This window comes from Eptatretus burgeri, chromosome 4 (genome assembly GCF_056783735.1).
Source record: "Eptatretus burgeri isolate ZD-2024b chromosome 4, Ebu_testis_v1, whole genome shotgun sequence".
NCBI lineage: Eukaryota > Metazoa > Chordata > Myxini > Myxiniformes > Myxinidae > Eptatretus > Eptatretus burgeri.
This window is the reverse complement of record NC_140964.1, coordinates 54,475,066-54,497,734: the sequence shown is the minus strand read 5'-3', so window position 1 is coordinate 54,497,734 and position 22,669 is coordinate 54,475,066. Positions and strand designations below refer to the sequence as shown.

At 43.6% G+C, this 22,669-nt stretch overlaps 1 protein-coding gene across 5 annotated transcripts in view; it reads right to left on the bottom strand.

The window, feature by feature from the left end:
* The window catches only part of LOC147028083 (SH3 and cysteine-rich domain-containing protein-like), a 133,791-nt gene that overhangs the window by 89,130 nt on the left and 21,992 nt on the right, over positions 1-22,669 (bottom strand). The window lies entirely within an intron of this gene.

Sequence of the window (22,669 nt, the reverse complement as noted above, 5' to 3'; positions counted from 1 at the left end):
AGAACTAGAACGACACTCGGTAGAGAACGTACCTTCGCCAGGCTGAACATTTTACGCTTTGTATCACACTGATGGGCCGATCTGCATTCGGACCTCAACCAAAATCTACTTAGCTTGATGTCGTCACACACCCAACTTATCCACTAAGTTTTGTCATTATCCATCCACAACATTTAGAGATAAAATGCTATACATAGTTTTTGGCCACATCTCTCAATGGTGAAGAATCACTTGAAAAATTCTTGGATCTGGATCCAGATCCGGATCTTCACCAAAATTGAAACAATTGTTCCTCGTCACACACCCAACCTGTCCACCAAGTTTCATCCGAATCCGGACACAACTTTTTCGAGATATCATGCAATATCGTCCTTGGCCCCATCTATCAATGGTGGAGAAGAGTTAAACATTAAATAATTCTCGTATCCGGATCCGGATCTTCACCAAAATTGAAACGATTTTTCCTCGTCATACACCCAACCTGTCCACCAAGTTTCATCCGAATCCATTGGAACAAAATTGCCGTTTCTAGATAGCCTAGAGTAAGCCACATTTACAGTTATTTTACATCATACCCCTCTGAGATATAGGTCAAGGTCAAATGGCGGTCTGAAGAAGTCTGAAGAACTAAAATGAATATACCTTTTGAGATATCGTCTAATATATCGTTTTTGTCCCGATCTCTCAATGGTTGAAGAATCACTTAAAAAATTCTAGTAGCCGAATCCAGATCCTCATCTTCAACAAAATCTAATCGATTTGTCCTATTCACACACACAACATGTCCACCAAGTTTCTTCCGAATCCATCCATAACACTTTGAGATATTGTGCTATATATCGTTAATGGCCCTTTCTCTCAATGGTGAAGATTCAGTTAAAAAATTCTCGCATCCGGATCTTCACCAAAATCTAATTATCAGTTCGTCCTTGTCACATAGCCAACCTGTCCACCCAATTTCGCACGAATCAGTCCACAACCTATCGAGATTTCCTGCTCACAGACAGACAAACACACAGGTAGACAAACAGACAGACAGGGATGAAAACATAACCTTCATCCACCTTCGGTGGCGGAGGTAATAAGACAAATTCCATAAACGGAATCAAAAAGCGTTAAAATGTTCCACCAGATCAACGCTTGATATGACAATCAATGGTTACATTATAAAGAGGGAATTTTTTTTTAAGCAAGTAAATAATAGTTTAGTAACTACTATGAAGAAAAAGGAGAAAAGCAAAATGACAAGAGAGACAAGTGAAAGAGAAAAAAAAATGTACACAGAAGTTAAACTCAGTGTGTGCAAGGCAAAAAATAATTACAATTAGAATTATTGACATTCACAAACAAATTCAATACGTTTCCACATCCACTCCTTCCACCTTGTAAAATCAAAATGAAGATCTGGACCAATGTTTACCTGCTTTTGTCTTAAGGGGCTGTGACAAGGTATTTTTGTGCCGAGTTTTCTCCAGATTGGTTTAATTATGAAGGTCCGACGGCCGGCCAAAACCTTCAGTTTCTCGATAAATTTTGAACTTTGACCTTTGTGATATTGAAAAGAAAACACCAGACCAATATATTCCAGCTTGTTTTTTTATAGTGGTTGCAGAAAGGAATGTTTGCAGATGGTCTTGTGCACCAGTGTGACCACTCCTTGGCTTTTTTCACAAGATCTTGGCAATTCGTTGTTCACCTTGGCGTCTTGGGTTTCTATAGGTTTTCTTGGCGTATAGGTTTTCGATTAGCATCGCTTTTCCGAAACCTTGTGAATTTTTGGCTTTTTTCATTGGCTCACCTTGGCATTTATGAAAACGAGGAATAGTCACACTGTTGTGCACATTGGCTGAAAGAAAGAAAGTCTTGGAATGCTACAAACCTGAATTTTGTGATGATTTTTGACCTTTCACCCCAGTATAATCCAAAAAACGACTTATCAACTATAGATGCAATTATAAAGGAATGGCAAGGGAAAATGTATAATTGATAGTGTTTCACCAATTGTCAGATCAAGCCAAATTAGTTAGTTCTATGGCTTGCTACTGATACTATGTAAACCTGTACTAACCTCTTTCATGGTCGGGATGTCGGTGACTAAACCGTCTCCCCCACCATATTTCCTGGTGTGGAGGGTGTATGGATACGGACACCCAGCAGGACTAAAAGCAAAACCTGTCAAAGGGCGGAGGAGCTCCTTGTGAGCCAACAGCCATCCATATCTTACTTGGTTAGGTTACTTTTTTGAGGAAGCCAAAGGCAGGATTTGCACTCCGGCCATCGTAAAACCATCCACTCTGAAAAACACTAAACTGGCAAAGAATATTGAAAACCCACTCAGTGTGTGTACCTCCTGTGCACCTGCCCTTTGCAGGCCAACTCATCGGATGATGGGATTGGGGCAAAGCCTTGGGGACCCCCACTCTTTGACTACAAGAGGGAAAACATGGGGTAAACTTCCAGGGTTGGATTGTGGTAGTGTGTGTCAGGGTGGTGCTGAGGTGTCGTCCAGCAGACAGCAGTCTCCTTGGGTTAACCTGAGGCGGTCCCTTGAGGTGGGTGCCTGGAATGTCCTATCCCGAAAAGAGGATGATCACCTGTCTCTGTTATCATCTGAGCTCAACAGTTTGAACATCAGTGTTGCAGCTCTCTCTGAGGTTCGGAGACCGGATAGTGGCGAGATCATGGCGAGTGGTTACACCTGCTATTTATTGGTCTGGTCGCTCTGATGGTTACCATACCCAAGGAGTTGCTGTAGCTGTGTCCAATAAGCTGACTCCAATGATAATTGAGGTAACACCGGTCAACGAGCGTATTATGAGACTAAGGATTCATCACTCCTTGTGTGTTGTTTCTCTGGACTCTTGTATATGCTCCGACTGAGGCAAGTGATCTCACCGTGAAGGATTCATTCTGTGCCACGCTCAAGTCTGTGGTTGATCAGTGCCGCAGACGAGATACTCTTTAGTCTTGGGGGATTTCAATGCATCGACTGGAACTGATAGGGATGATTATGAGACATGTGTTGGTCCCCATGGGTCTGGAACTGTGAACCAGAATAGCACCAAGTTCCTTCACTTTACAAGAAGTCATGGACTTAGGGTGGCTGGTTCATGGTTTCAGCGCCCACAGGCTCATCGCTGGACCTCGTGTTTCAACGCTGGTGGTGTGGCAAAGGAGATCGACCATGTGCTCATTTATGGTCGCTGGAAGATGATCCAGCACTGCAGGGTCTACCGGAGTGCTCAGTTCCTCAATACCGACCACCGGTTTATTCCAGCAGCTCTGAAAATACAGCTTAAGTCCAGGAGAATGGTACCATCCCAGACTAGGCTGGATGTTGGCAAGCTCAAGGATGAGAGGTTTATGTTTATCTGTTTATTACATCTGCAAATATGGCAGAAAGCATGACCAGGATGTTTAGCTGCCTGGAAACCTTTACTGAGGAAAGGCAAAGGGAGAGGCAAATTCAGCAAAGGTTTTTTGGGTTGCTAAACATCCATTGAGATCACTTTGTGCTCACGTACTATATATTACCGTACGCTCTTATAGAAATGTTAACACCCATATATTCAGCTTGTTTATTCGTAATATCCCTCCTGGATCATCGTCCATCACATAGAGAACAAACCCTGAAATACTTAACCACTTTTGGAGAGTTGCGGTTTTCTGCCTCGACTGCTTCTATTGTCAACAGTACCAGTTTAACATATCCTCCTCAGAGTTATACCACCAGCTCCTGCTGGAACATGAAGTGGGGCTGCAATATGGCACATGTAATAGCCTTCACTAGTTTAGACTTCGATTTCTATTCACTTGTCATATAATATATCCTTCCCTGGAACCATAGTATTCACCGCACATTCACCGCAGTGCAATGACATCACTACCGATACATTTAAAGTCCTTCTGCAGGTGTGGCACTTGCATGATAACAAATCACAGTGTACTTCATCAACACGTGACTATAGTATGGAACATTTCAGTTTTACAGACGAGATACAATGTTTTCCTCCGCCCGAAGGTGGACTGAGGTTATGTTTTCATCCTTGTTTCTCTGTCTGTGAGCAGGATATCTCAAAAGGTTATGGACAGATTCGGACGAAAATTGGTGGACAGGTTGGGTGCGTGACAAGAACAAGTTAATTCGATTTTGGTGAACATACATATCTGGATCCGGATACAGGGAGACCTTGCCATTCATAGGTTTTCCCCCATCGCAAATTTGCTCCATCGTGATCAATGTATTGAGGCAATGTTTACGGATTGCGGCCAATGCCCTCAAATAATCACCGGTTGGTGAAGTTTTCCTCATTTATTCATCAAATTATCATGGGTCGTCAACACAATAACCCTTTCAAACCCTCCAACATCACCATCAACCATCATCTCCATCAACTCAACTTTATCATCACTTTCAATAACATCGTCATTGCATTATTGGATCAAGTTTATCATCATCTATTATCAAAAAGGAGCTCGATCTCGGCATGACTGCCTGCATCCGTCCATCCATCCATCAACAATTGTCTGATACAATCGTCAGTGCAGCATGCATGCACGTACATGCACAGCAGAGCAATATATGAATATACATAAGAACGTAGACGCAGCATATAACGTGCTGCACATACAGAGTGTGTTTCCTGGCATGGCCTGTACCTATTATGTACCCCCAGACAGTTTGATGAAAAGAAGGTAGAGAGGAGGAGGGGGAGGGGGAGGGGTAGGGGGTAGGGGTAGGGGGAGTGGTAGGTCAGGTCAGGTATGTGAGCATGTGCCAGAACAGCACGTCACTGCGTCCACTTTCCACCGGTACTCCAGGGGCCTCCGTCTGGCCATCCCCCAGGCAGATGCCAGGCCCATCCCCATCTCGAGATGCCGGTCAACCTGCTGCAACCATGATGCACGTGGTCGGCCCACTGGCCTCCTCCACTCAGGAGACTCCCTCACTGAGAGAATCTGGTGAGCAGGATCAGCGTCAGGAAAACGAGCCACATGTCCATACAGCCGCAACTGACGCTCACGGACTATGCAGGTAACAAATCTCATCCGAGTCTCTCTCAGCAACCGCTCGTTGGACACAAAATCCGACCAGCGATAGCCAAGGATTCTCCGAAGAGACCTGGTACCAAAGGAATTAAGTCTCTGTCTCAGATCCTTGGTCAGAGTCCAAGTCTAACATCCATAGAGCAAGACTGGAAGCACCAAGGACCTGAAGACTCGGACTTTCGTCCTCCCGCACAGGTATCCACAGCGCCACACCCCATTATCCAGTGAATCCATGACTCCCCAGGCCCGACCCAGACGTCTATTGACCTTTGACTCACAGCCAGCAGAGACATGAATATCACTGCCAAGGTAAGTGAATCTCTCCACGACCTCAACATCCTCACCACAAACAGGCACAGGGGTAGGGCGAGATTTTTTTTTTTAAATTTGATCTTCCTCTTGGTGTGTTGTATATTATTTGGAATTCAGCATCTAAAGAGGCTGTGATGACTATCCAATTAATACTCTCCCCTTCCTCGTTCTCTGAGTGAATAGCTCGGCCGGTATCTATACACCACCTAATTTAATTGTATTCCATTAACAACAAAGGTTTTTATTTTTTTAGCAATTATTCAAAGATTGGTATTCCTGTCAGCGAAGCAACAGGTCTTACATTGTAGTTATTATGAAAGAGAAGTTTCATGATCTTAATAATTCAAGAAAATAATACTTTCTTTTATGTTCTTAATAACTCTTTTATTCATGCAAATCAAGAGGCAGTGCACAAGGCCTAGTCCAATTCCTGATCTTCATAAATGATATGTTTGACTCTGCAAATCTCCTATATCTATTTGCTGATGACTCCAACCACTGCCGTGACATCCGTCATCCTTCAGAGGGACAGGCTGCAGCCTCTTCCCTCTCTTCAGACTTTGAAAAAAAATCACAAGCTGGTCAAACACTCGGAACATGTCTTTCAATCCTGACAAATCTCACACTCACACTCTCACTCTCACTCTCTGAAAGGACCGTCTGGCAAACCCTCCTATCTACTTTCTTAACAATCCTCTTGAGGAAGTTCATTCATTCAAACTCCTGGCTCTCACTATCAGCCATGATCATTCTTGGGCAAACCACATTTCAAAGTTGGCCTCCAAAGCCAGCCGCCGACTGGGCATCCTGCGTCGTACAAAGTCCTTCCTTGGCACACCTTAACTCCTATCCACTGACAAGGCCTTCATCCGCAGCTTCATGGAGTACTGCTGTCCCCTCTGGGCTGGTTCCCCTGCCTCACATCTTCCTCAGCTTGATGCTGTGAAAACCATGGCCTTTAATATTGGAATCTCCTGCGATGAAACTGAGTCTATGGGCCAATCACTTCATCATTGCAGATAGGTCGGTGATCTCTCCATCTTATACCGCCTCCTTTCTGGTCTTGCACCCTCTGCTCTTTCCGTGCTTTGTCCCTGACAGGTTTCTCCAGGGCATACATGGTCCACCATCAACCCCCTTCTGATGAAACTACCTAATCCAGAATCACTGCTCACCTCTCCACTCATTTGTTCCTCTTTTTTTTCTGCCTGTGGAATCAACTTCCACATGTTCTTCAATCTCATTCTTCCCTCCAGGTCTTTAAGACAGCTGTTCATCATCATCTCAGATTGTCCTCAATCCAAAACCGTGATCTTTTCTACCCTTGTTAACCCCCACCCCAATCCCTCCTCCTTCCACATTTCCAGTTTTCCCTCCTGCGAGTTTGCTCCTGTATCCATACTGTCCACCCCATGCATCCTCTCCTGGCCCCATTTCTCCCACACCCATTGTTTATTCAAGTCTCCCTCTATCTTGGCATTCGGCTCTGATGATGATGATTCCCCCCTGCTTTCAATAATCATTTTTTTTAATCATAAGATCAACAAAGAAACAGGAGCAATTTAGATCAAAGGGAATAAAAAAATAAATAAATAGAACAAGACTGGGCACACAATGGGTATATAGATTGCAGTAGATGTGATAATGAAGGATCTATATTAAAGTAGATCTGCATATGGATGACTGACACACACACACACACACACACACACACACACACACACACACACACACACACACACACACACACACACACACACACACACACACACACACACACACGTAGATCAATTCCAATAACCTCTTCCACTTCTTTGGAAACGGGTGAGGCATACCAGTATTGAATATAACAGGGGTCTCCAACCTTTTTGGGCGGAGGGCCACAAAACCAAAGTGGTGAGGGACGGAGGGCCGCACCCCAAAAAAGGACGCTAAATTCCAAAAGAAAAAAATATATATAATTAATATGCGGAAATTTAAACAAAAATTAGTGCTGAATATATTTTTCTTGCCAACGAATATGATAAATGAATAATCGTGTTAAAAACACGTGTCTAATATGAATCAAAATCATAAAAAAAATTACGCAACGCTTTGATCATTGACCCTGACAAATTGGCAGTATCGCGGGCCGCATTGTAATGTAAACTTAATATGGCACCGCGGGCCGCATAAATCCGTCTAAGGGGCCGCATGTGGCCCGCGGGCCGCAGGTTGGAGACCCCTGGAATATAACTATAAAATACATGTAACAATGCAACATATGCCAAGTTTGCTCTTGCATTTATTAATAAACATGATTCGGCTTTGTCATCAAGGTATTTGAGGATGAAGAGGAGAGAGTTGGTGGAAGTGGAAGATCATATCGTAGGCTAAATATATTTGTTGGTTGTTTCCCTCTTTACATATTACTGTCGTTTGAAAAGTTCAAACAGCCCGTAAGCTTTCTCTGTATTACCGGACTCCTTTACTTACACCATCACCTTCTCTCTGCCCATAAAGTGCTTCATTATTTGTCAATTATCTCAAATAATTTCCTGGAGCCGAGGAATAAACAGCATTTTAGGATCAGCTTATAACAGCCGCATGTTTGTTTGTTTGTTTTTTTTGGCTTTAAAGTACAGTGGGAAAATTTAAGCTTTTCCATTAAAAGTTATTTTCTGCAAATTCCAACAGGAAGTAAATAACCTCCTCAAACTTCTGCTGCACGAGCAATGCAAGTAAGTCGAGTTTCTTATGTCGCTATTTGCTCGCCCAAGGATTTCGATGGAAAAGAACTTGCAATGGAGCAGCTCTGATATGTAAGCTGCAAATTTAGTCACAAGACCTGTAGGTCGTCATGGCAGAAACCCACGTATGCATCAGGTGCTTTCAGCCTTGTAATCAGAGCATGGGAGAGAGTGATAAATTGATTCTGACACATTTGGTGAACTGACCTTCGATTCTTCTGTTGAGTGACCAAGGGTGATTATGATCATTTAAGCATTCCTCATGAGATTTTTTAAAGGTGTCATGTACATAATTGCATTATAACAAAATGTATCAAAGGGGCTTCAAGCTTTCTGAATATAGTTAAATGTGGGACGGGTCAATTTCACATCGAGGAGTCAGTACTTTTCAGGGAGCAGTCTCATTCATTCATTTATTTATTTGTTCAGTCTCAGTCTCAGTCTCAGTCTGTCTCAGTCTCAGTCTGTCTCAGTCTCAGTCTGTCTCAGTCTCAGTCTGTCTCAGTCTCAGTCTGTCTCAGTCTCAGTCTGTCTCAGTCTCAGTCTGTCTCAGTCTCAGTCTGTCTCAGTCTCAGTCTGTCTCAGTCTCAGTCTGTCTCAGTCTCAGTCTGTCTCAGTCTCAGTCTGTCTCAGTCTCAGTCTGTCTCAGTCTCAGTCTGTCTCAGTCTCAGTCTCTCCTCTCTCCCTCTCTCCCTCTCTCCCTCTCTCCCTCTCTCCCTCTCTCCCTCTCTCCCTCTCTCCCTCTCTCTCTCCTCTCTCCCCTCTCTCCCTCTCTCTCCTCTCTCCCTCTCTCTCCCTCTCTCTCCTCTCTCCCTCTCTCTCCCTCTCTCTCTCCTCTCCTCTCTCCTCTCTCTCCCCACAAGACCAAGGCTCATGGAAGAGGAGGGTTGAACTAACAGTGGGGTCACGGGGCAACAAATGAGCACAACCAGCAAGGGGATGAATGAACAAGAAGATTAGACAGAGAGAGAAGGGGAGAAAACACTGAAACCAGCAAGTAAAAAGTTGAGTGGGGAAGGAGTAAAGAGGACAATAAATGTCATGCGTAAAGATGGGGGATGGCATGAAGTGATGATGCACTGCCTGCTTGAAGCCGTGGAGGGAAGGATGGGGAAAAATGTCCTCTGGAAGGCAATTCCATAGATACGTGAAGCGAGGAATAAAAGTGTTAAGGGGTGCAGTCAGCATGGATTTTGGAAGTTTAGCCGAGCTGTTACTGAAAGAATGAATGCATCTTGGAGTTTCTGGGGAGAATCAGGAAGCTGAGAGAGCAGGAGGGGCAACATAAGAGAAGATGTGGGAAGGAAAAAAAAACAGAGATCACTGACCTGCCTGCAATGTGCAAACACTTCCACAATACAGCACTTTTGATACGACATAATCCACCCCAAGTTGCTCGGCACTTATCCACAGAAAACCCAAGTAACAAAGTCAATTGGTGTGGACTGGACATATTTCATGCCTGCCAGATAAGGATTATCCGTCTCTGCAGAGCATTGATGCTGCTTTGGCAGTCTCCTTGGCTATTGGGCAAAATCCTGGACAGGTCGCCACTCCGACACAGGATACCAGCAAGCTGGCACTCATTTTGCCGACCTTGGAAGGATGACAAGCAGAGTCAACCCCACCTGGTATTACTTCAACAGCCAGGTGGGATTTGAACTCAGGACTCTAGGATCCACGTCCACCACTCTAACTATTAAGCCAACACCAGGTATACACACACACACACACACACACACACACACACACACACACACACACACACACACACACACACACACACACACACACACACACACACACACACACACTGCATGCGTGAAAAGCCTCATTTTGCATTCCGACGTCATTTTGAAAGTCTCGTATTAATTAAACTTCCATAATCCAGGCTGGCTGAATACCTCCGCTCCTTTCTTCCATTTGTGGAACTACCTTCCAATGGTTGTTCAGGTCCACTCTTCCCCTGCAGAGCCTCAAGCAAGTGGTGCACCACCTTCTCATGTTATCCCTCCTCTCCACCCACAATCTTTTCTACCTCTATTAATCCTACCTAACCAAACCCTCTTACTTGCAGGTTACTGCGTTTCCTCTCCTCATCTGTTGCCCTCTTTTCCTGTTCATTCTTCCACACTTTTGTTTTGTCCAACTGTAGTCAATACATTGTCGTTTCACCCTTTGTAACCTCGCTCTGCCACAACACAAAAACCTGTTATTGCTTTGTTATGCCTTCCCACACCTCCTGTGCTTTTCCATATTCTTGGTTGGCAAGAGAACATAAATTTTTTGAAAGCACTCGGATTATTTAATTTATTTTGCGACGACATATCCATCGTATGTAAGGTGTTGGTTTAGTGGTTCGGGTGGTGGGCTTGTGATCCTAGGATCCTGAGTTCAAATCCCCTTCGGCTGTTGAATTAATACCAGGTGGGGTTGACTCTGCCAGTTATCCTTCTGAGGTCAGCAAAATGAGTGCCAGCATGCTGGTATACTGTGTCGGAATGGTGACCCATCCAGGATTGTGCCCAATAGCCAAGGAGACTGCTTCGGCAGCACCAACGCTCTGCATAGAGTATGGTCCCAATGGATGGATGGATGGATATCCAATGTGGAGTAAAGTGTTATCCGATACATATAAAACAATGCAGTTTTGATTGAAGAAACACTGAATACAGCTTCTCCTGCCACTGCCATACCCATGTTACAGGAGGTGTCACATCAATAATTGCAAGTGTGTTTTGAAGAAATGGCAAAACGAAAAGTGCCTTTTCTCTCACTCGAGCATACAGAAATAAATAAATACAAGCCAGGAGGCGACGATGGTTCGCGGGCATTATTGAGGAAGCCCAACCATAAAAAACCAATCTCTTCCGTCAAAATTGACCAAAACAAATCGGATTTTTTATATGTTGTACTTATGGACATTACACAGAGCTTCTAGGAAATGAAATTGCGAGAAAAAAATCAAGAAAAAATAAAAAATAAATAAAAAGTTCAAGTAGACATGGCTCCGCCAACAAGGGGCGTGGAACGCCCCTCCATACAAAAAGACAGAACTAGACCATGATATCTCGCTTGTGTCCAAGTTTCATCAAGATCGCATCAAACGTCATGGAGCTATGCTCTGGAGAGAGTCACAAACAGACAGACAAAGAGACAGACAGACACGGACACAACGAAAATAGTGGTCATTGCTGGCACCCACGAACCAAAATAGCAAGTGATGCTTTCAGATAAAAACTTGCAAAACCGAATGAGAAAGAAAGCTCAGGGAAGGTAGGTCATCACAGCCAATACCATGTTATCCTGTGCTATTTTCATTCACCCCCACCCAGTCGGTGCACCAATCAGCTTCATTGTATGTTCACACAGGATGGTAAAATGGCAGATGCACTGGCGAAAGGCTAATGACATCATCAGCTTCATCTTCTTCAAAATTAATCTTCCATAAATCAAAGATGAACGAATCAACTGGTATACATGCTGTCCAACCATCCCAATTTCGGTGGGACAGTCCCAATTTGACATCACGCGCCCCGCTTTTACATGTGAAATGGATAAAAGTAGCGAGATGCAGTGAAATATCTTGTTTGTTTGTTTTATCAGCATTGACACCTTCTGGACAAAGTTGCATGGGTAAGGGGAATCGGTTCTTCCTCACCAATGCACTCCACTTTGCTGAGTCAAGCTCATGTGCTACTGTCTCTCCCTGCGAGCAATGCCGACACTGAGCGATACTTTTATATGGTCCATAAAATTGACTCAGAGGACAGAAGCCACCTCCACAGGAGCACAGTTACATCCCTCCAAACGCTCAAGATAAACATTGACAATGCCTGCCTGCTTCACTCAAGAACCTGCAGCAGAGCTCCTGAAGTTAAACGAATCAGCTGTCCTCAAATACGATGACGATCATGGTAGCTATGGCCAGCCAGCTGCATTGCAAGCACCAGTCACAGTTGGAGCCAATCCAGTTGCTGATCTGAATGCCGACATCAATCCGATTCGTGCTGGACGCCCCATTTAGTTGAGTTGATAACATTACATTGTTTACTTCAAATTGCCATGATATTAACACATGAGATATCATCTCTCTTGCACTATTACAATTTGATTATGTGTTTAAGCATTTTTTTTTTTATATCAAGTTATCATGTATTGTGACGGTTCAAGCTGCTGCCAGGAAGTTCACACTAATTTCAGTGATATGGCGAGAAAGAAAACAACACTCGACAAGTGCCGTTGACATCAATAAACAACACTATCACAACAAACAAAGTTTAATGTGTCAGTGTCTATGGGAAGATCAGGACCAGGTATGAGAGCCAGAGGCAGATCCGGATCATCTTCCACCATCTCCCGGATGATCAGTCACACTTCCCTGTGCAAAGTCTCACTACATTATTTTAATTTATTACTGTAAATGGTCAAATCTGTGAGCAATAACTGACTGAAACCGTATTGTAAAATATCAACAAAAAAGCAGTAAGAATGTACAAGAGAGCGACTAAACCTCTGGGGCTCTCAGGGCCATAAGGAGGGCCCAGAACTCCACCTGTTATGGCCAGACTCGTGCTAAAGTGCTCGCCGTCCCACATAGACACAGCACAGGTTTCGACAGTCTGGATGTATAGTAATTGCACAGTTCAGGTCATATCTGGAATCCAGATTATATATGCGTGTGTTGGAGGATGAAACTCCAACAATCAAAGCGTACCTTCAAAACTGAGAGTGAGCATTCTTTGGAAGAGGCGGTCACATAGCATCGATATATTAATACTGAAGGACCAATTTTGTGCTCCTCCTAGTGGTCGCGTCACGTTTTTTTCTCGGTACTGTGACCTGAGAAGTTTTGAAACGGTGTTTGTACGTCAAAGTAGACATGTGCACAAATCAGGGGACTTCTTCACAAAGAGTAGTGTACATCAAAAATGTCGTGTACAAGGACGTTTTGTAGGCCTCATTAGGTAAGGCCATGGAGTACATCGATTGGGATCCGGCTCTTACAAGAGCCGCCACTGGTTGTCATATTGGGCTCATGGAACGGAATCCGTCTGTGATGGGGTTTCGGTTAGTGTACATTAGTAAGCCTCCCCCTTTCGTATGGGGGGGCGGGGGGGAGGTTGCTCTTGTATGGTTTGTTTCCACAATTAGTGCCCCCGATATTTTGGTGGTACACCAGAGTTTTTTTAGACCCCTCAGAGTATTAAACCACCATTTAGGTTGTTTTTTCTTTCCTTTTCTTTTTGCCCTCCCAATTCCTGAGCCATATCTCGGTTCCGGCTGTGACTTTTGGAATTAAATTTTGCATCAATAATGTGAATAGAAAGTATGTGAGGTTGGCATAATGTTTTTTTTAACCTTGACCTAATTTTCAGGTCATGACCTAATTATAAACATTTTACTATTTTTCACCACAACTCAACTACAATTTGTCTGATTGGAACGAAATTTCACTCTCTAAATAGCCTAGAAAAAGGCACATTTACTTTTAATTTACAAAATTTACACAAAACATCTGTTTTTAGGGGGTAGCCGATTTCAATTTGCATCTTCTCCCAGGGGGTTTCGGTATTTGGTAAGCCCAATGGCACCTGCATAGCCCCACATAGCTCGATTTTTCATTTTCGTCCCAAGGTCAAGGCCACAAGGTCACGAACTTAGAAAATTGTGAATTCTGTTTTTAGGGGGTAGTCAATTTCAATTTACATCTTCTCCTAGGGGGTTTGTCGAATCTGGCAGGGGTTTCAGTATTTGGTTAGCCCAATGGCACCTGCATAGCCCCACAGAGCTCGATTTTTCATTTTCGTCCCAAGGTCAAAGTCACAAGGTCACGAACTTACAAAATTGCGAATTTTGACATAAAAATCCATCTTCTCTGAGGGGTTTGTCAAATCTGGCAGGGGTTTCGGTATTTGGTTAGCCCAATGGCACCTGCATAGCCCCACAGAGCTCAATTTTTCATTTTCGTCCCAAGGTCAAGGTCACAAGGTCACGAACTTAAAAAATTTCGAATTTTGACATAAAAATCATACGACCGCCCAAACTTTGAGAGCAAGGATGACAATATTTTTTATGTATAATCTTGAGGTCATTCCCCACCAAAAGTCTTGAAACCATTTTGCTCTATCTCGAATACCTTGCCCGTGGCGCCCCCTTCAAGTTTGTTTTTACTCTGATTTCATCAAAGTATGGATAATAATCCGAGGAGTGTGAAATGCCATATAGCCTATATGACGTTATATTGTTCCTGGAATGTTCCAGAGGAAGTTTTGCACCAAAGGTCATAATCCTTGACCTTTGACCTTTAAAGTTCACAAAGGTCAAATTTTCAAAGTTGTGGGATTCGAACCGGGTTTTTGTTTTTTTTGTATACCTTGGTCGAGGCTCGTATGAGAGCTAACACACAACTCACAGCAAGGAGGCATGAGACAAGAGGGGCGGGAGTGGAAGGGACAAAACAGTGGGGAACAGATACATTAGGTGAACTGTGGAAGGGAGAGGGATGGGGATGGGACGGGGAACATGGCTAAGAGAAGATAGACATTTCAGGGACTTTCAGGAAGGAAAGCAGGAGAATTGAAGGAAGTGGGCTTGGGTGGATTATCGGGGGTAGAAAAGATCGAGGATTTGGATGGGGGAAGATAAGAGGTGGTGGTGAACAGCTGTTTTGAAAGCCTGGAGGGAAGAATGGGAAAGAATAGAGTGAGGAAGTTTATTCCAAAGGCGGGAAAAAAGAGGAATGAAAGAGTGAAGATGAGCAGTGATTCGTGATTTTGGTAGTTTTACCAGAAGGGGGTTGTTGGCGGACCTTGAGCGCCCTGTGGAAATGTGGCGGGGACAAATCGCAGAGAGAGCAGGGGGGGCAAGGCTGGAGAGGAGTCGGTAGAAGACAGAAAGACCACCGACCAACCTGCGGTGATTGAGTGAGAGGCCCAAAGACTCAGCTTCATTGCGGGAGATGCCGATGATCTTAAATGCCCTGGTTTCGACAGCGTGAAGCCGAGAAAGGTGGGAGACAGGAGCACCAGCCCAGAAGGGAGAGCAGTACTCCATCAGGCTATGGACAAAAGCTTTGTAAGTGGTCAGGAGCTCAAGAGGGCCGAGGAAGGACTTAGCACGACGGAGGATTCCCAGTCGGCGACTGGCTTTTGAGGCGAGGTTGGAAATGTGACTTTCCCAGGAAAGGTCATGGCAGATAGTGAGACCTAGAAGCTTGAAAGAAAAGACTTCTTCCAGAGGATTGTTGAGAAAGTGGATGGGGGGGTTTTGTAAACGGTCCTTTCGAAGAGACATAGTGAGAGTGTGAGATTTGTCTGGATTGAAAGACATGTTCCACGTGTTGGACCAGTTTGTGATTTTATCCAGATCTGCAGTGAGTGAAGAAGCTGCTGCTTGCCGGTCTGAGGGATGACAGATGGTACGGCAGAGGGTGGAGTCGTCGACAAAGAGAAATAGAGGATTTTCCAGAGAGTCCGAGACCTTCTTCTTCGAAGAAGGGTTTTCGACCTTCTTCGACGAACTAACTCCAATAAGCTATAGCACGTATCCTGTTACCTTATTTTAATGTCTACAACATTATTTTGTGACCTTTAAAGGTTATGCAAAGGTCATATTTTTAAAGTTGTTGAACGAAACCGAGTTTGACATTTTGCAGCTATTAACCTGTCACTCGTACCACATCATGTTGATCATTTTTATAACTTGGTTAAACATTATCACATTGTCTCATCCTTGACTTCTGAAACAATCTCCATCATCAAATACCACTCGTGAACCATCGTTGTCTTCAGACTTGTTCTTATTATTATTGTGGTGATGTTCCCTTTCAGTGTGTTGTTTAGGCCTAAGTCACATTTGCCACGGCGGCCGTGGGGTCTGCACAATCTATAGCCACTAGCAATTATACGGCGGCCGCAGTATTTCCACGGTCACACAATGTAGCAGTCACATATGTTTTTATTTTTTCGGGGAGCCGCACGGCGTATTTAGAAATTGTGGAGACCAAAAACGTGGGGGTGCCAGACGGTCTTTGATTTGATGTCGCACGGTGACTTTAGGGTGTCCCTGCGGCGGCCATAGAATTTTCAAGGCAGACGCAAGGTAGCCTCAAGGTGCCCGCAAGGTGCCCGTAGGGGGGCCCTAAGGCAAACGTGCGGCCAGACGGACGGTAACGAGTGGGTATATATATATATATATATATATATATATATATATATATATATATATATATATATATATATATATATATATATATATACATATATACCAGTTCTTTTTTTACTGAAATAAAAATATAACAGTTCGGAATATACCAGTACGTGGTGCCCCCAGAATCCGAATTGAATTCGTTCCAGGAGGCTGTTCGGATTGCAAAAAGTTCGATTCCCAAACTATTTTCCCAATAAGAAATAATAGAGTGAATTAATCTGTTTCTGGATCCCAAGCAAACCCACTTCCAAGACACTTTCAACTGAAATTCCCCATGTTTAAGGTAAAATAAGATGAGTAAATGACCTTCGGTGGCCATGTATTGTATGTAAACTGGTACAATCACGACATCCAAAGGTCCACACAGGCTCGAGCTCCGGCCTGGGTTCCGATCGCTCGCGCACTCTGCGAGAGCGCTGCCCCCAGGGCAGCTCAAACATGATGCCCCCAGAACCACAATAACTTTCATCAAACGCATCGGGCTGAGGTAATCATGGATATTCCAAATTACAACCGGTTTTTCTGTGAAATTAAATCCTTGCCCGACACTCCGTCACACCACGTGATCGGATTGCTTTTTTGTTATTAATTAAAACACAAGATGAGTAAAAAAAAAAACAGCACAAATCAAGGTGAAAACACAAGGTAAAATCGCGATCGACACACGAGAGATGCTTTCACGAGGACTTCCACCAACGAACTGAATGAACAAAGCGCGAAGATGCGGCTCGAACAGGTGGGGGAGACACGTGAACAAACATGAACGCCACGTTGTGTTCGGTTTTTTTTTTAATGTATTTGGTTTTTAGGGCAAAATTCATTTTTCATTGATAAGAGACTACGGCAGCCGCACGAATAACGCAAGCCCACCGTACGTCCTACGTACGGTCGACGTGGAACACAACTACGTCACAACTACAGCATGTCGAATTGCTACGGCCAACGTATAAATGAAAAAAGTTATAACTCCGCGTTATAATTCCACGGCGGCCCATACGGCCTGTAAAAGATAGCCAAACGGCGTAGGGCCACCCTGAGGCCACTGCAGAAACTCTGCGGCCGCCACACGTTTCTCTCAATTCAGAGGGCGTACGGCTGCCGTATCCTCGCCGTAGAGCAAATGTGACTTACGCCTTAAACCAGGACAAAAAGAAAACACACTCACAGTGAAAATGCAATGACATGTTTCAATTAAATCTGGTTGATGGAAAATCATTTGTGCCATCTCTCCAGCTGTTAATGGTAAAGAGGGATGGATTCCTTGGTGTTGAGCTAACGTGGCCTTAAGATGGTAGTATAGGGTCATATGTTGAAAAATCTGAGTTTGCATTTTTGGTCTGCCAACTGTTGTTTATATACATTTTTGTATCCTTATGGCATCCCTAAAGGATATGAAAGATGTTGGGAAGTTTTCATTTTCAGTTTTATGCCTTTTTTTAACGAAACAATATCTCTACCCACTTTACCCAGTCGCACCCAACTGTCCCTGGACTCTGTATCCTTTTCTCCTGACAAGGTGGAGAGCTTGCTTTCAAACCTCGAGTCAGATTCTGCAACTGGTCCAGACGGCATCAGCCCACGTGTCCTCAAAGCCTGCTCTTCTGCTCTTGCTCAGCCTCTCTCTGTTCTATTCACCCTCTCATTTGCCAAAGGTCATCTGCCATCTGCTTGGAAATCTGCTAACATCACTGCCCTGCATAAAAAAGGTGCAAAAACAGATCCCTATAACTACAGACCAATCAGCCTTCTCCCAATCATCAGCAAGGTTATGGAATCCATCATCGCTTCAGATATGAAATCCTTCCTCTTCTCCAATGGCTTGATTTCCAATCATCAATTTGGTTTCAGACCAGGTCACTCTACCCTGGATATGCTGCTTCTGCTCTCCCATCAATGGATGGAGGTCCTCAATGCCAGACAGGAAATCTGAGCCGTATCCCTGGACATATCACGTGCTTTTGACACAGTCTGGCACCCTGCCCTACTCACCAAACTCTCTTCCTATGGTATTCAAGGCCATCTCCACTCATGGCTCGCAGACTTCCTCTCCTGTCGCAGTCAACGTGTGGCCCTAAATGGAGTTCTTTCATCCCCTCTTCCTGTGCAGGCTGGAGTTCCTCAAGGTAGCGTTCTGGGCCCTGTTCTTTTTCTGGTTTTTATCAATGATCTCTCGGACTCTCTGGAAAATCCTCTATTTCTCTTTGCCGACGACTCCACCCTCTGCCGTACCATCTGTCATCCCTCAGACCGGCAAGCAGCAGCTTCTTCGCTCACTGCAGATCTGGATAAAATCACAAACTGGTCCAACACGTGGAACATGTCTTTCAATCCAGACAAATCTCACACTCTCACTATGTCTCTTCGAAAGGACCGTTTACAAAACCCCCCCATCCACTTTCTCAACAATCCTCTGGAAGAAGTCTTTTCTTTCAAGCTTCTAGGTCTCACTATCTGCCATGACCTTTCCTGGGAAAGTCACATTTCCAACCTCGCCTCAAAAGCCAGTCGCCGACTGGGAATCCTCCGTCGTGCTGTCCTTCCTCGGCCCTCTTGAGCGCCTGACCACTTACAAAGCTTTTGTCCGTAGCCTGATGGAGTACTGCTCTCCCCTCTGGGCTGGTGCTCCTGCCTCCCACCTTTCTCGGCTTAACGCTGTCGAAACCAGGGCATTTAAGATCATCGGCATCTCCCGCAATGAAGCTGAGTCTTTGGGCCTCTCACTCAATCACCGCAGGTTGGTCGGTGGTCTTTCTGTCTTCTACCGACTCCTCTCCAGCCTTGCCCCCCCTGCTCTCTCTGCGATTTGTCCCCACCACATTTCCACAGGGCGCTCAAGGTCCGCCAACAATCCCCTTCTGGTAAAACTACCAAAATCACGAATCACTGCTCATCTTCACTCTTTCATTCCTCTTATTTCCCGCCTTTGGAATAAACTTCCTCACTCTATTCTTTCCCATTCTTCCCTCCAGGCTTTCAAAACAGCTGTTCACCAGCACCTCTTATCTTCCCCCATCCAAATCCTCGATCTTTTCTACCCCCGATAATCCACCCAAGCCCACTTCCTTCATTTCTCCTGCTTTCCTTCCTGAAAGTCCCTGAAATGTCCATCTTCTCTTCCCCATGTTCCCCGTCCCATCCCCATCCCTCTCCCTTCCACAGTTCACCTAATGTGTCTGTTCCCCACTGTTTTGTCCCTTCCACTCCCGCCCCTCTTGTCTCATGCCTCCTTGCTGTGAGTTGTGTGTTTGCTCTCATACGAGCCTCGACCAAGGTATACAAAAAAAAAAAAAAAAACTGTCAAAAACATTAAAAAAATGTGTATATTTTCTATCAGTGTTTTGTTTAAGAAGTAAAGTGTATCATGTGACACATCAAAATGATTGGAATGATGAGCTTTAACAATTTATGACACTTTTCAGTTATTATAGTAACAAAAAAATAAATATTTGGACAAATTTGCAAAAAATAGGCAAAATATTCTAGTTTATGAAACCAGTGATATACCCAATTATAGCGTAAAATATAGACATGCAAATAGAATATTTTATTCTTTGACAAATAAATCCATGATGTCATTTGTTTAGAATCATTTAGCTCTGCTGACATTAGTCAACCAGCAGAGCTTATATACACATATATCATTGCCATGAATGCATCATCTCATCTGCCCATCCATCCATCAATCGACCATCATTATAAACAAATTAGAAAAAAACTAATTCTGAAACAATTTGTGTAGAATCCATTGTTTTTCAGGTAATGCAGAATTGCTGGTGGAGATGTTGACAAGCTAAATGAACAAATACAATTATTCATATGTGATATTATTTCTTCAGATAAGCTGAGAAACTTTGATATAATAGAATGTATTATTAACTGCATTATAGAATGTATCTAACTGCATGGGCGGTGGTGGTTCCGAACATGAATATGTTTGTGTGTTTCAGGAAAATGGCAGAGCCACCAAGAAAGCAGCAGAAATGTGAACCTATTGATTATAAACTGTGCATTAGGTGCCAAAATGCAACTGGAGATCTGGTAACAAACCCTGAAGATGAGTCTTATGAAACCCTTCTTGACCATATACAGAAATGGGCCAGTTACCAAGATCCAGAATGTCTATCAATCAGCAACAGACTAGGTAGTGTTACAGCAGAACAGCTGAAACAATGGGGTGCTTCATGGCACAGAAACTGCTTCAGAGACAGTCAGTTCAAAAATGGTGGATGGTGCAAAAAAGGTATGACAAAAGTGTGGCACGAGGTGATGCAAGCCTAATTACAAAGCGTAGCAAAGGAGGACAGCCATCAAAAAAATCAGACTGCAGATAAACCTAAAGTAGCTACATGTGCAAGTGAGGGACAGTCTTCCAGCTCAGAACAATTTACAAGATCATCTGCAAAATCCTATGACAAGGAACTATGCTTCTTTTGTGATAAGGATGATACCAATGAGCAGCTACATGATGCATGTCCATAGAACATGAAAAACATAGAACATGAAACAGGGTACACGCGATCATCAGAAAGGATCTATCAAGGATTCACGGAGCTACGTGTGTATAGACTCAACACCTATCGGAACAACTATGGACACATTCCTGAGCAGCTCTAAAACAAAGAGCAATCTCACAGAGTATCTTGCAATGAAGGTACTTGACCATTTCACCGAAAGTGAAAAATCAGTCATTGTGTCTACTAAAAATGGTGTACACTCTACTCTGCAGCAACCTGTGATGCATCTGACCACAACCCAGGAGGAAGCAGACACAATCTTGATACTGCATGCTCTAGAAGCTGCAAAGTCTCGAGGTATAATTCACATCCTCTCTCCTGACACAGACGTGTTTATTCTTGCCTTACGTCGTTTCCCTGAACTTGGGCAGCAGACATGCATGATATTAGGAGCAGGAGAACACCAACGTATAGTACCACTGAGGCCAATCTATGAAGCACTTGGGGAAGATCTGGCAGCAGCATTGCCTGGATTTCACAGTTTTACAGGCTGTGATGCAACAGAAAAGTTTGCTGGGAAAGGAAAACTGACCTGCTGGAAAGTTATGCAGAAGGCTTCTCCAAACATGCTCACTGCCTTCAAAAACCTGGGCTCTACCATAACACCCACAAGAGAGACAGAAGCTGCCTTAGAAGAATTTGTTTGTCAGCTGTTCCAGCCACAGAACAAAAAAAAGGATGTGGGACAGCTTCGTTGGGAGATGTTTAAGAGGTCACAGGCGGAGTCTGAAAGGTTCCCACCAACTGCAGCTGTGTTAAAACAACATACCCTACGTGCCCACTATCAGGCCATGATTTGGTGTAATGACCGCAATCCACAACCCAACTTGCCACCACCAGAAAGGTATGACTGGAGGATGGAGGACAGTACCTATGTTCCAATCATAACCACTCTGAAACCAGCACCAGATGCTGTGATAGAGCTCACCAGATGTGGATGCAGAACTAGTAAATGCATAGGGGGTAGATGTTCATGCAAAAAAGCTGGTCTCCCTTGCACAGAGATGTGTGCCTGTGAGGCATCACCTGAGAAATGCATGAACACAGAACCTGTCAATTTGATGATTGACAGTGATGATGAAACTGAAAGTGATGATGATGATGTTGACTACTGACTATAAAGTATTAAACTGAAATCAACTTTGTGATTTACTATAAATAGAACCAGTTATGTGTATGTCATTCATGTTGACACTAAATGTTAGCAGCTCGATGTGTAGAATCTCTCGTCTCGTAATTAATTAGTATGACCATATATTAGAGTGGTAGTAATTAGAGTAGAATGTGTTGTATAGTAGGTAGGTATAGAATGTGTAATACGAGTACATTGTTTAACACATTTCAACAAACTGCATGAATATATGCACAAATGTGAATTTTCTGTAATAATCACCTTGCTTTAAGACTGCATCGCTTCCTTAAAGTATTGTCATACACAATGTAGATTAGAACCACCCACCCCTCTAGACTAATGAGAGAAGTGATTTTTAACAATGCATTCCCCCCCTCTGTGACCAACCAGCCACTCACCCACCCACCATAAGAAAGTACTTTAGGGAAGCGATGCATTCTTATGATATGACCCTTAATACGTTTAGGTATTATATAAAAAGTTCAACATAATGTTGTCTTTCGAACCACCTGGATATATACTGGAATTGTCCCCAACTATTTTATATTTGGTAACAAGAGTAATCATGTTTTACCCTGAAATACACTGCAAAACAATGAGCATATAATTATATTAACTTGATATATGTAAATGATTCCACATTATACAGCTTATTGTTAGTGATGTTAGTAAGTTTACATACCATCCAAGCAAAGCATATTTATCTATGTATGCTAACAATG